The sequence below is a fragment of the Solea solea genome, chromosome 5 (assembly GCF_958295425.1).
Source record: "Solea solea chromosome 5, fSolSol10.1, whole genome shotgun sequence".
Lineage (NCBI taxonomy): Eukaryota > Metazoa > Chordata > Actinopteri > Pleuronectiformes > Soleidae > Solea > Solea solea.
The window spans coordinates 26809649-26824771 of record NC_081138.1 but is presented as its reverse complement, the minus strand read 5'-3'; positions in this window follow the sequence as shown (position 1 = coordinate 26824771).

Sequence of the window (15123 nt, the reverse complement as noted above, 5' to 3'; positions counted from 1 at the left end):
AATAATGTTGGTTTCATTCCTTAAGTTTGTATTGTCTTACTAATTATAGGGGGAAGTTCATTTACTTTGACTTAAAAAAAGACAAATAAGTTTAATATTAAACCTAAAATACAAACAAATTCATCAGTCACTCCTACTCCTTTTCAAACATGTGACAAGATGTAATTGTGTTGTTGTAAATGTTGCAAATATTATTATTATGGTAATAGTTATTATTGGTGGTGTTGTTATTATTATTACTTATAATAATTATAATAATAACAATAACAATAATAATACTTACAATAATTATAATAATGACAATAACAATAATAATAATAACAATTCATAAAGGCCACTGAATGTAGTTTTTATAACGTTACTGAAATGCTTTTATTTTGAAGGCCCCCTCCTTCAGTACCACATGTGATCTAGTCAGACTTTACTCTCTCTCTCTCTCTGTCTCTCTCTCCCTCGCTCTCGCTCTCGCTCTCTCTCCCTGTCTCTCAGTGTCTCTCTCCCTCTCGGGGCCACAGAGGAAAGCTCTGGAGCCATTGGTTGATTCCCGCCATCATGTGCCAGTCTAGACACTTTGGCGGCTGGGAGCCGCACTGATTGTTGCGCAAACACGGTTTCAAGTTTCTTAACTCTTAAAGACGCAACATCCTGCTGTGCTCTGCTCTCTCTGCTCACTCTGGGAATGTTGCGCTGCCTGCTGCTGATCTCTGTGGAAGCCGCGCTGATCAGGAGTGAATAGAAAAAAAATCTACTTAAAGGAGAGAATTATATATGCTTTACACACACACACACAAAGTTATGCAACACAAACTCTTCAAAGTCATTGTAATAATATATAATGATACAATAATATGCATTAGATGATTAAGGTACATGAATTATATTGTTTAACCTTTAGCTTTGTATTTATAATTTCATCACAATTTTTCATCTGACTTTATTTTTCTATCTTAAAAGATAGAAAAAACAAAACAATTGAACAGTGCCTGTGCTCTTAAATTGTTACTGTGACCAAAACTTTTGCACTTTATGTTTGTCGAGTTGTACTTTTGTAATTCTATGTTTGTATTGTAGTTGTTGTCTTCCTGTTTTTAATAGACTATGATGTGTGCTGCTGCCTTTCTTGGCCAGGTCACCCTTGTGAAAGAGATCTTGATCTCAATGGGTCTTTTTATCTGGTTAAATAAAGGAGAAATAAACAAAAAAAAAATTAAATTCTAAGTTTTCAATGTAAAGAAAACTATGTTGGCGCCGAAGTGCAAATCACCACCACAAAAAGGAAAACACAAAAACATTAACTGTTTTACACTTAGCTATTAGTAAATATGCACAAAATGTAAAAGTTAATGATCTTAATGATCACTCAAAGCTGCTTGACACTGCAGTTTTTGCCACACTTTCATACAGTGCATTTACGTGCAGTGCGTGTTCTATCACCCATCTTTCAAACCCACTAACACGGCACAGCCGTCACAAGCAACGTGGGGTTAAGTGTCTTGCCCAAAGACACATCGGCATGTCAAACCCACAGACCTTCAAGCTGAAAGACGACTCGCTCTACCACTGAGCTGCAACAATTAATCCAATATTTGTTGATCATTAATTCACTGTCAGCTATTTTATAATGGGTTAATGAGTTTGAGGGCATAATTAAAACAAGTTCTGTGGTTTTTCAGCAGCTCCTTAAATATGAATATTGTCGGGTTTCCTGGCTCCATATAACAAATTAATCATTACAACTGAATCGTTCAAGACCTTTAAAAACATCATCATTTCCAGATTTGGAAAACACAGGTCAGCGATTTCAACATTTTCTAATACTTTGTGGACCAAACGATTGATTAATAGAAAAATAATCACTATCACTATGATCATTAGTTGGAGACCTGTGACAAAGGCATGGCGCTGAATTCTTGGAGCTTTTTTGCAAGCTGCATTAATCCATATGGTGTTGCAGTGGCTAGCATTGTTGCCTCACAGCAAGAAGGTCAGCGGTTAGAATCCCAGTTGGAGTTTGCATGTTCTCCCTGTGCATTCCGGTTTCCTCCCACAGTCCAAAAACATGCAGAGGTTAATCGGACACTCAACTGACCGTAGGTGTGAGTGTGAGAGTGGACGGTTGTTTGTCTTTGTATGTTGGCCCTGTGAAGGACTGGAGACATTCCAAAATCTATCAGACGTCTCCTTTACAATTTAAAAGCTCCAAGTGTGTAATTTATGTCACCAAAACACTCAGCAGTGTATGTTAAAAGTCAGATTTCAGTTGTACTAAGACAATCGTTTATAGTGTCACTTAAAAACGTTAGTCTGAGTTAAATCTAATTATTCTTAATTGGACAAACATCATATGCCATATTTCCAATATGGTATGGTTCGGTTTGGTACAGTACAGTGCGGTTTGGAATGGTGGAATGGAATTTGTCAAGCTCTGTATGAGAATAGACTGCAGACTTTTCTGTCGCCCAATCAGCTGATTGTTGTTTTACTCTGGTACCCTAAAGGAAGGGTGCCAAAAATGGAACAGTTGGGACAGATTGTTCCATTAGGTGGAAACACAGCTTAACGTATACCTAGATGATTTATCATCCATCTCGCCGATTGCTGTTTGCTTGTGACGTACAGTAAATGAACAGGAAACAATAGCGTATAGAGAGTTACAGTGCCACCTATGGAGTGGGAGTCAGACGTGACTCGGTCAGTGCATCAAATTTCTCCTCAGCATGTATACTGTATACGGTTGCCTGACCCAGTCACACCAGTTTGAATACTTAGTGGTGTACCTTAAATGTTGGGGATATCTGTGTATCTGTATATCTGTGTATGCCTACAATAAGCATTAGATTCAGGATCATTTAAAATACATGTACAGACACAGTGGGAAACTGAGCGGTCATGGTAGAGGTTTATGCTTTAATTAATTAATGAATTTATTTTTTCCCCCTACACTGTAATTAAAAGCCAGTTTATTCATCACTTTCTTATGTATCTCTTAATCTTAGCACTTAATCGTCCAATTCATTTATTGTAAACTCCACCTCTGACGTCTCCTCATTTGTAAACTTCCTCTGACAAATGAATAGCAAAGTGTCAGTTATGAGTCATCTGTTTGTACTTACAATGGTTTGTTTCCTTTGGCATGGTGAAGAAGAAGAATCCTCCTCCATCTTAGTTGTTTGTCCAGAAATCCCCAACAATCTGTGAATCGACAAGAAAAAAACTGACATCCAATGTTGTTTTGAGAAAAGTGACACACTGGAGCCAACTCAGTCGTCAGTGTAATTGTTATGAATGAAATGATTGTGGCTGATAGTCCATCACCTGAACGGTCATGCTTTGCTGCACAAAAGTCTCTGAAGAAAATGTCCTTAAATACAGCGATTAATGAAATTAGCAATTAAAATAAAGTAAATGTGACAAATAGGATTTAGAAAATGCCAACATGAGAATGAGGTTAAAGGTATCGTTCAGTGACAGGTTCTTATGTACCAACATGACCTCCATCACTGCGTGAGACAGGCATTTCAACAACTCCACAGGCGACGTTTCAGCTGCGGGATTAGCCCAGTGTTCTCACTGTACGACAGGGGTCACTCTTCATATCATAAGAGTTAATCCTGGGTGTGAGTGGTATTCCCAGTTATGTACGCATGGTCCAGAATCAATGTCCCCAAACTCTGCTGGAGTATGTGAGAGACGACATGGCCGGGCTTATACCGAGAGAGGCTCGAGTTACATTGACAGAAGGACAGAGTTAAGGAAAGAAGAGGAGAGCAGTGTGTGTGTGTGCTTGTATTTGTTACCTCTTTACGACCTTTTCTGGCATAAACACTGACCTTCAGAGGACCAGTAGTCTTCATGGAGACCTAAACCTAATGAAGCAGAACCTAATTTCCGAAGGAACTGGTCAAGTTCAAGGCTAAGGTTTGAATTGTGCTTAGGTTAAGATTAGGGATGACACTTTTTTCTAGCCTGTCCAAATCAATGTCCTAAGAAGAACAGCTGAGCAAACCTATGTGTGTGTGTGTGTGTGTGTGTGTGTGTGTGTGTGTGTGTGTGTGTAGATGGGTTCACTGCTGGGCACCTGTTCAAAAAAGTGTTCCCCTGTGTAACTCAATCAGATGCATAGATGCAGAAAGAGAAGTGTAAGAAGCTGTGGACGAGCCTTGTCCGGAGTTGTGTGTCACAGTTGCAGGAAACTTAATTTCTGTGCCTTTAAAATAACACACATCCGGCATCAGCTGCAGCTTATTCGTCTTCCTTATTTTAAGGTCCAGCATGTAAGAATTAGCGTTATAGTGTGACTGCAGACTGTAAAGAACTCGGTGGCTCTCAACATACCAAAAGTAGTTTTTTCCCCCTTTGTTCGTAGATTGACTATTCTGGCTGTTGTAGAAATATAGCAACACAAGTTGGTGGCCTCCGTAAACCAAGACCCTTGCCTAAAATACCAAATCATTTTTTATTTTAAAGCAGTTATTAACTCATACAAACATTTGTATGTACAGTATATGTATATATATATATATATATATATACATATATATAAACGTGTATATATTTGATTTGATTACTGCCCAACAGAGCCTCCTGAATGTTACAAACTGGACCTTTAATGCAAAATGAAATGGGAGAGGACCACCAACCTCAGCTGAGTCAAACACATAAATCACGGTGGGTGTAACACACATTCCTAACAGTCAACACTCAGTTCCGTATCATGTCGTCAAAGTCTGAAGTGGAAGAATTTAGATAACGTGACATATATATTACAAGTAAGGTCATGTAAATGCTGTAAAACCTCATTAAGTAAAAGTACAAATACACGACTGAGAATTGAAGTGATGAAATAAGAAATAAATGAAAACCTATTATTATTATTATCATTATTATTTTAGGGGGAGGTAGACGCCTCATATCTTTTGGCATGTTTTTTTCTAAATTCTGTGGTGTGACCTTAAGAAAATAAAATAAATTAATTAAAATCAAAAGTGCAGAGGAGACGTTTGTCTTTGGTGGGACATGTTTTGGGAGGTAATGGATTTGACAGTATGTGTATTTTGTGATCCCACAATCCAAAAAAGGTTCTGTTTTTCCTGCATTTAGGCTGCTAGCTCTGAGGTTGTTTCCTATAGTGAAATTAATTACTTCAAAAGGCAGAAAGCAGAGGTGGGAGAGAATTTGAGATGAGACACATGGACACTGGGTAACCCGGACACTTGCAGCTTATACATCCAAAGACAATCAGTTGGATTTAAATGGTAAATGGTCAAATTCGGCTTTGTTCTTTATTCCTCCTTTATTATTTTGCTTCTCTGTCTGAGAACGTTCATGGGTGTTGTGAAGTAGGACATAAGGACAGTAAAGGACACAGGGGACAGGATGGCAGACACTCCGCTGTGGTGACCCCTAAAGAGAGAAGCCGAAAGAAGAAGAAGAAGATTCTGCTTCTTATGGCAGAAAAGGTGCCAACAAGAGGTTTTTTTTTTTTTGGGAAAGCTACTGCCAAAGAAAAGGCTGATGCGTTTGTACGGTGGTGACAACTGAAAGCCCAGAAAGGGCTGCAAAGTGATGCCATGGTGGCGCTGTTTCTACTGGAGTATCCAAAAAAGGTTAGCGTCACCGAAAAGTACTGAAAGTTAATCTGCGTGAAACCAACATTCTTCGTGAACAAACCTGGTCCTGTGTTCTGGAGGTGTAGCTTCAGCGGGAAGTCTGTTTGTGTTCTACAGAGCCACCTGAGCTACATTAGGTTCACTGTGGAGACTAATTGACAATTCTTCATCATACATGACCACTTTATTAGGTACATCTGCTCAGCTGTATGTTATTGGCTGGTGAGTGCACGTACTGGTATCCCTTTCAACCATAGAAATCATATCCATAGTCCCCTGAAAACCTCTGTCTGCTCTGTGGATTAAAGTCTTTCTCAAATGTTTCAAAAACTATTGTGGCACCAGCAATGAAACACTTTTATGTTTTGCTTTGGTTTTGTTTATTTTGTGTGGACCGAGTTTAAGAAAACCTCTGTCAGTTTATCACTTGCCAAATTGTCCCGATTGTGGGTTGGTGCGTGTGTGTGTTGATGATAAGGTGTGTGCGTGTGAGAGTGGGGAAGAGGAGGGTGGTGGTGTGTAAAGGTTGGTGGGAGAGTACAGAGACAGGGAGTCCGGCACCACACTACCTCCCAAAATAAACGCCGTCCTTGCGTCTCTGTGTCTGTCCAGCAGCAGACCTGCGGGCTCCCACAGCAGCAGCAGCAGCAGCAGCAGCAGCAGCAGCTCCAGCAGCAGCAGCAGCGGCAGTAGAGTCTGGGGCCAGGCAGCCTGTCACAGGAACAACATGTCATCAGCTTCATTGCTCCCCTAATGGCTCTCCTCTAGACATGGCAGACAGTATGTTGCTCCACCAAGGCGGCAGTTTACTCTGCACTAACACACACACACACACACACAGGCATACATAAACATTCACGCACACACACAAACACTCCCCACAGCCACTTACAGGCCGGCACTGGAGAAACTAGGAGGCCCCGCTTATGAAAACATACAGGGGTGCTAGAGATAATGTCTGGCCAGAGCACTGGACTCAGGCCAGGCCGTCCTCCTAATCTGACTTCCATGCCCAGACCATGTCTACGAGTCCTGATGCATTGAGTTGCTACCATGTGATTGGCTAACCAGCTTTAATAAGCAGTTGGAAGTGCGAGAGGCCTGCAAACAGGTTGGCGTGTGACTGGAAAGTTACAATTTTATTCCCAAAAATCCCATATACATTCATTCAGTTTGAAGGGATTAACGCGTCCAGCCACCGCCCACCTCTGTGCTGCTGCTGTATACACACACAGACGCTCCCTCAGTCAGTACCCTGATTGCATAGCTTGCAAAGACGTAGCAAGTATACTGTTATACTGTTACATCGTCTCTGTTTGCAAAGACCAAACAGAGGCAGAGTAATACCAACAACAACAAGAATCAAAGCCAAGCCTCTGGGAACAATGGGAATATCCATCCATCCAATATCCAGCATATTCCACAATATATACCCCTTTATACATTCCCTGGACCTACATATTGCTGCAGTGTCAGAATAATGATCCCTATGTTGAAAGAGAGAAAAACTGTGAGAAACTGCTCTCCTTGTTAACACTTCTCAGTTCAGTAGCTGGACTTGTGGCCACACACACACACACACACAGAGACATAACTTTATCAAGCTCAGCACTCACATTTCACAGCATCCCTTTGAAACAGCACTCCTTTCCACTGGATTCTGATGCATTTTCTTTCAAAGCCACATATTTATTTTGTTTCTCATGCTTTGCGGGTCCGACTCTCACGCTCCTCACTGGTACTGTACAGGCGAGCCAGTGGCTGCACTCGCTGGCTCATTAATCACTCTTCTCCTGTCCCTGTCGCCCCCCCCCCCTTCTTAGAAACAGAGTCACTAATTAATGGAAAGCACTTTATGACAGAACACGGGGGTTTCCGGGAAATTAACCATTAATCCAGACTTCCACAATATGTCTAATAGCATGAGGTGGTTGGGGATGGATGGGTTTGAAATGGTGGAGAAGGGCAATGGCAGATGACACGAGAGCCGCATGTTTGTGCTGATGCAGGTTTTCAGAGAGGTTAACCAAACGTGCAGGTTAATGGCTGCTACAGAAATGTATGAGAATCATTTCATGCATGCGACAAAATGGTCGTGTTTATGTCATTACAACCTTTATTTAAAGACGGCGTGAAGCAGATGGAGAGATTCTTCTTTTCACACATCATAAATGTTAAAACCACAGCTCTCAAAGTGTGGTGCGTGTACCACCAGTTGTACGTGACAGCTTCCTCTGGTGGTACTTGGAGGAATATCTTTTTTTTCCATCTTAATCTAATAAAGTATATTTGAGGAAGATGAAGAGAGAGCAAATTATCTTATTGAGAAAAAAATCTGTCTTGTGTGAAAAGTCTGTCGCTGACTTTGCTCGACCTATTTACACCACTGTATTTTAACGCTTAAGGTGATAATGGTGGCTGAGGAACATGTGGACAAAGGTTTACCACTGTGGAGTAAAGAATTAAAGAGTTAGGACTGAAAACAGTTTCTCATCAGAGTTCTGGATTTTTTAGGCGTGTCTAAAAATATGGCTCGATGACACACTGGAGCCGTAGTTAACATAACTCCTCCTCAAACGTTGTAACGATGTAAAAACTCTCAGCGACCTTTATCAGCAGTTGACACCATGTGTTCCAGGTGTAGTCGGAGCAAACTCTCCAACACCAGACATGGGATGCCTCTCCCAGTTCCAACATCTGACTTCCGACTTCTGAAACCTAATTTTTAAACACAAATTTTTAGTAAGGTGGTCAGTATCACATTTTCCTGTGGGGTGACAATGTCAATTTACATGCATTACAAGCCTGGGGATTCCAGAGATAACCTGCATGATCAAAGATATCAAACAACCTCTAAGGTAGAAACACATCCCTACAAAAACAACAACAGGCTCATTTAAAACAGTTGCAGGCAGATAATGTGTGGTTGTTAAGTGAAGGTTTAAAATGACAAAGTGGTCACACAGCCCACAGAATGTCCTGACTTCAGTGTATGTCTGGAAGCAGCCTACTTCTCTCTGATATGACTTCATTTACATTTAAGGGCATTACGGATGGAATTATTGATCAACCATTATCTGTCCATTTCAACAAGTTATCGTGAGACATGCTGTGGCTAGAAAATATACCTGCTTTCAAGAAAACAGCATAAAATGAAGGTATACACAAAATGGCCATGTCCCTAGAGAGGCAATAACATAAAAAGACTATTAATAAAAAAAACCTTTCCATTTCCATTTTTATCTCTCTGTGACCAACAGGCAAAGAATCTCACTGTCATATCCTGTTTCTCTGTTAATCATCCTGCTCCATTCAAAGTGCAACATAAAAACTATTTACGATACACGTTCTGCGATGCTTCACAGTCACAAACCAGTCAATCAAAAACAGAGTCATAGACTAAGAAGCCTTGTTCAGCATCTGCACACTGAGTGAGGTGGTATAAAAATGATATTTGTGCATTTGTTTACTTTCACAGTATTGTATTTTGTTTAGACTTTCATTGGGGAGGGGGGAGGGGGAGTATTTAAGAAAACAAGGAAGGATACAGGATGAAAACAAAGGAAGAGGAAGGGAACCCGGTGAGATGGAGTCTGTCCCTTGCTGATCCTGATTCCGCCCGAGTCATGCGGACAGTGGCGCCACCGCCGCAACTAATTGCCTGTGGTCACTCACGGATGAGGACCTTTGGTTTATTTATTTATTTTAAAGGGAAAAATACAAACATTCGAGCCGGGCGATGAATGGAAAGAGGATTGACTCGGCCAGTTTTAGTCATTATCGCCACATGTCATCAGCATCAGTCCCTGATTCTCACCGAGGTCAATTACTGGACAAAGAGGAGGGAAAACCTGTTGGATATTTTAACCGCGTCACATCACTGGTTTTGTTACTCACACACTGTTGGCTGCAGGGACGTCAGGGCTTTTTTTTAAAGGCATTGTATGAATTTATTAGGAAGATTACAGTACAGAGAACACAGGAGATGAGGAATTGCTTCCCTCTAAGGTCAACGGCTCACATGGACATAGTGGTTTTATTCTTGTTACTTTATCTACAAGCTGCCTACAACAAGTTTTTATATCATTGTCAAAAGTCTATGGAGGCCCAGAGTTTTATTTTTAAACTATTAAAACTGTGAACTATCTCTTAACTTATTAAAAGTTGTATAAACGTTATAAGCTTCATATTTAACTTTTTAGTTCTACTACATTTTGGGGTAAGTTTCTGAACCACTGTTGAAAATGTATCAACAATTTAGCACCAGAAAAACAAATTTGAAGAAAGGAGTTTTCTTCAATGTACAAAGACATTTGTGGAAGAAAACTTGTTAAGTGGACGACACTCAACGCTCTTTATCAACCTGACCTTTCTGCAGATTTCGCAATCATTTCTAAAAATTACCTTAAATTCATGCTCACGTCCAAGAAAAGAAAGGAAAGGATATATTTCATGCAGTTGATGTTCCTCAAAATTAATTTGCAAATTCTCTGACAGACACGTGTTTCCTCACGAGAAGGCGGCTGCTCGCAGTTACTTTAGCCAGTTCATCTAAGTGAACAAAATGTGCCTATGAAAAGTTCATAACCTTCACAATGAGGAACTGGCAGGCGACAGTGAGTAACTTAATATTGATGACCCAACGAGGCTGAAGTCAGATTGACCAGTAAAGCAAACACTGAGATGCTGGGGATAATTCATTTCTGATGTTCATGATGTTCATGATGTTCCCAGTTCTATGGTTCAGATTAAAGTCAAAGGTTTATCTTTGTGGTGTTGTTTCCTGCAGAGCTCTGGAGCCACTATAGCCCATTTTTCCACCACAGGAACTTCTCTGATTCACCCAGGATTTAAAAAAAACAAAACGAAATTACCCAGGGAAAAACTTTCCCTCTACTCCAAACTTTGACCGAAAGAAGTACCTACTCACGACGATGGACTTTTCAGATTAATAGGAACTCTAGAGGGGCAGGGCTGTGTGCTGAAGAACCAGATTAGTGGAACATATTTTGTAGCTTTTTAAGATGTAATCCAGCTTTAAACAAGACCTTTAAAATAAGACGAAGAAAGAAGAACTTATTATTTTCACGATCGGTCATTTTGAAAATATTGAGCAAAAGAAAAAAACATACGACAAATGGACAAGAAGACCTGGGTTTGCAACATGGTCGGAAAAAAGGGCTTTTTCTACGTGCATGGGTTTAATCCAGGATCTCTGGTTTCCTCCCACAGTCCAAAAACAGCAGATTTTGGGATTAGGCAAACTGGACACTCTAAATTGACCATAGGTGAGAGTGGGAGTGGTCCTATGTAAACTGGGATTGGCACCAGCGCCCCTTGTGAACCTCATGTGGAGGATAATGCGGTATAAAATAATTGAATTAGTTCAGATTATTATGGATGATGTCACGCCTGGTTGGGTTGTCCATGTTCATAACTAGTTACCAAAGAGTAATGAGGCAAGTTGATAATAACATACTTAAAATAACAATTTACAATATGAAGCACCCATCATAAGTGATACTGTACTTCAGTGGAACACATTTAAAGAAAAAAAATAAGTCCCAAATGAGATAAAGGATAAGGATATGATATGGATATGAATAAATGATAGTCTGGGGCTGTGGGGCCTGGGTGTCTGGGTCACACGGGACGTTTGCCCAGTTGATAATCCATCCTTGAAATACAACGCAAAAGTGCGCAGTTATATTTTTGATTTATGCAGGAGACAGACATCGGGATAGCTCTCCTTTGGGGAGGTGTTTATCTGCAAATACCTCATTCATCATAACCATAATCATAAACCTCATACATGTTACTGTCCAATATTTTAAAAGCAGCTTCAATAAACACGTACCAGAGAGAGAGTGAGAGAGTGACCCCCAAATGTACTGGAATATGCTCATATCTAAAACAAACAAAAAAAAGAAGAAATAATCTGCTAATAGCTGTAGCACATTAACAGATAAGACGGTGTGTCCAAGGTTTTATTGATTTGTAATATCTGTCTTCAGCTTGCAGCTGGTGACAAACAGGAGCAGATGACGGGCTGGCAGTGGACAGAGTGAGAGGTTAAACGGAGGTGACAATCTCTGAGGAAGGTGGAGTATTTGCCACCAAGTCTGAGGTTCGCGATGGTTTCTCTGACACACACGCACACACACACAAAAGTGAAATGCAGCAGTAATTCTTGTCAGCTTCCTTATAAGGCCACGTTGGAAGCTGTGAACGCTCCCTGGCCGGTGTCATCTTTATGCTGCGACGATGATGCTGGAAATAGCAATGCTTATTTCTTAGTAGCGAATAAAACATTTGCACCATAAAGAGAACGACACAGAGAAAGACTGACTGTGGTCTTGTTTTATTCTTACTTTTTAAAAACTACTCAAAAGGTCCAGTGTGTAAGAATTTGTGTGTTTACCTGAGATGATTAAAACAAATCAGAGGAAGAAGAAAACAAGAGGAGATTGGTAACAATGTTGAAGTCGTTACTACTTTTTGTCCTTTACTTTGGTTCCTCTTCAAGATCTACGGCGTGTGAACGAGTTCGAGGCACAAAAGAAATTAAATGATTTAAGATGAAATTAAAAAATATCGTGTGATGTCTTACAAGTTGAAAAAAGTAAGGTTCACACTAAAAACACTCATGGATAAGATGAACGTGCAACTTATGGAGCTTTTCCATGATACAGTTCTAGCACTTCTCCACTCGTTTTTATTTGCTTTTCCATTAGTAAAATGCATCATTGCATCAGTGCCATAAATAAAGCGGAAGATGAAGAAAATAACATGGTCACTCCCCTAAATGCTGATCACAGCAGAAGCCAACATAAAAATGTGTGCATTATAGAGTTCATTTAACACATGGCAGCCTCTATAAAGCAAGGTCCTTGCCTAAAATACACATGAACATGAAAAGGCGAGAAAAACTAAACCATTTTTACTTTAAAGCAATTATAATCTAATACAAACATACTCATGGATAGTATATTCAATTGCTGCTCCTCTAAATGTAACCCACAGGGCGATTAAATGAATGTTCGGATACTGGCCACTCCTTCAACACAACCAAAAGCGAGCACAGTGTTTGGGTCACTTTAGTCCAGAGTCAAAACAAGGTTGAAAGAGAGCAGAGATGATGAACTTCAGAAGGACTACACCCACAGCTCTGCCAAACACAGATCTGATTCTGTTTACACAGCGGAGGCCGAATGTTCAAGGGAACACACTCGGCATCGCATGTAATTGCTTGTGATTCACTCGCTCGACTTCAAAGACGGGGAGTGCTGCAGTTCAAGGGTCAAAGGCTTGACTGTTGCCCAAATGCCCCCCAATTTCCTGTTTTGTCTGGCTCTGTGAGTGCAAAAGGATCTCAAATGTGAGGGAAGGCCATGTTGTGTCAATGTCAACGAGACAAAAGACTCCACATTGCTGGCTGCTTATCACTCAGAGGTTTTGTTTTTTTTATAAACATCAATTCCACAGTTCAAACTGTTGAGGGTTTTTTTTTTTTAGGTTATTGTATGAAAATGACTCACAACGCCTCCAGAATGGAATGCAGCTCCAACTCCCTGATTCCGTCTTGTCAGGATGAATTATTTTTTTTATAGCTATAGTAAACAAGAACCTCGCTCTCCCACTCTCCCTCTATCCGAAAATCGGCCGACAAGACACTGAGATGCTGCAATGAAAAGTTTGCGTGTGATCAAACCAAAAAGAACAATAACGGCGAGTTTAACGTCTCTGATAATTTCCCTCTAATCCTTTTACTGGAGATGCTGCAAATCCTCTTAGTGAAAACATCAACAGTTGGCGAAACACGGAGCACACATGTGAGTTTTCGGGGGGGGGGGGGGGGGGGGCTGGGGTTACGTGCAAAGTAAGTGGCCCCAGTGCTAAATTACACTGCAGCATGGTCCCTCTCAAAGCCCACATCTGGGATTGGCCCTGACAACTGGGTGCCGTGCTGCTCTAATTTTGGTTACTTTGTTTATAACCCTATAATAGAGACAGTATAGGACCACAGGGCTGGAAGGAAGGAGGGCAGGCAAAGTAGAGGCAGTGTAATTTTGTAAAAGCTTGTGGGGATGTTGATGTTTTAGAAAGAAGGATGAAGCTGGGGCTAAAAAAAAACAACAACAAAACTATTTAAATTCCTGAATGTATGTGAGGCTTTGAGCTAAAGTTTGCTTGCCTTTTTGTGTGTGATTTTAACAGGATTCAGGATGTTGCAGTGATTCCCCTTGAAACCCGAAGAGTGCAGGTCATAGCTTGTTGAGCTGGGTAAGCATGGATGGAACAATAATGACAAATCTGTAATTATACTGGGAGCAGATTTGGGCTTTGGCAGCCCACTCACTCTCTACAGAGTCTGAGCATGAACATCATCGCTGAATACATTTTGTCAACACTTGGATCGACTGTAAAAAGTCACTTAGCGAACTCGATGATAAACAATTCTGCGCCCGAGGACAAGGCTCAGCTCACCGGATGGAAAGAGAAACGCTAAACGTAGCCGTGCACCAAGTTTCTACAGTATTAGGGGATTAAACTGTCATCTGTGCATTGGTTTGTGAGCTTTAATCTTAAATCACTAATCTCAAATGTATGAGCTGTTTCAAGAGACTTTGGCACAAGATGAGATGGTGTCTGGAGTGCTGCAGCCAGGAACTTTGCTTTGATGTTCAACTTATTCTGACACTGTCTACATGTCAACATGTATTTAACATTTTGCTGATTGCCTGCTTTCCTCTCAAACCTGAAGCTGCCCTTTCATTCGGGAGGCCGGAGTGTTTACAGCCTTGTGTGGCACAGGACATGTGCATGTAAATCAAAATATTGACACAAAATCTACACAAAATTCCAGTCAAATGTTAAAGTGGGTGTTTTAATTAAAATCATTATTTGTGGGTTTTTGTGATTAGATGGGGGAGATTGAAGGGTTGATAAAATAACAAGCAATATTTTTGGACAGGACTTCAATTTCAATATTCTCAATATCATCTAAAACAATAAAGAATGCATTTGTATTTATCCCTGTTTGAAAACAAATTAAAGGTCCAGTATGTAACTTCTGCCTCTGTGTCACTAACCCCGACTTAACCCCACAATTCAGGTAGGCCTGAGCTTTCTGAAAGGACGACTATTCAAACTATCTTCATTTAACGTTCATTCCGTTATTGCACTGCCTCACTCATGTTTCAGAGAAACAAGGTTAATTTAATAACCTAAAGTTCCCTTTAACATTTTATTTCACCACACTCGAGTTTCAGACAACCAGAAAGTCTTTAACCCTTCTGTTGGCATGTGCACGTCTCATTACTGTAACTCCTTGACCGTTTGTGATATGTAGAAAATTCAAAAACTATGAGCTGGCGATCTGTCCAGGGTGTGACCCCACCTTTTGACCTCTGTCAGCTGAGATTGGCACAGCACACGCAACCCTCACGTGGAGGATAAAGTGGTAGAAGACAGATGGATGGATACCGGAAAGCAGAGAAACGTCATTACACTA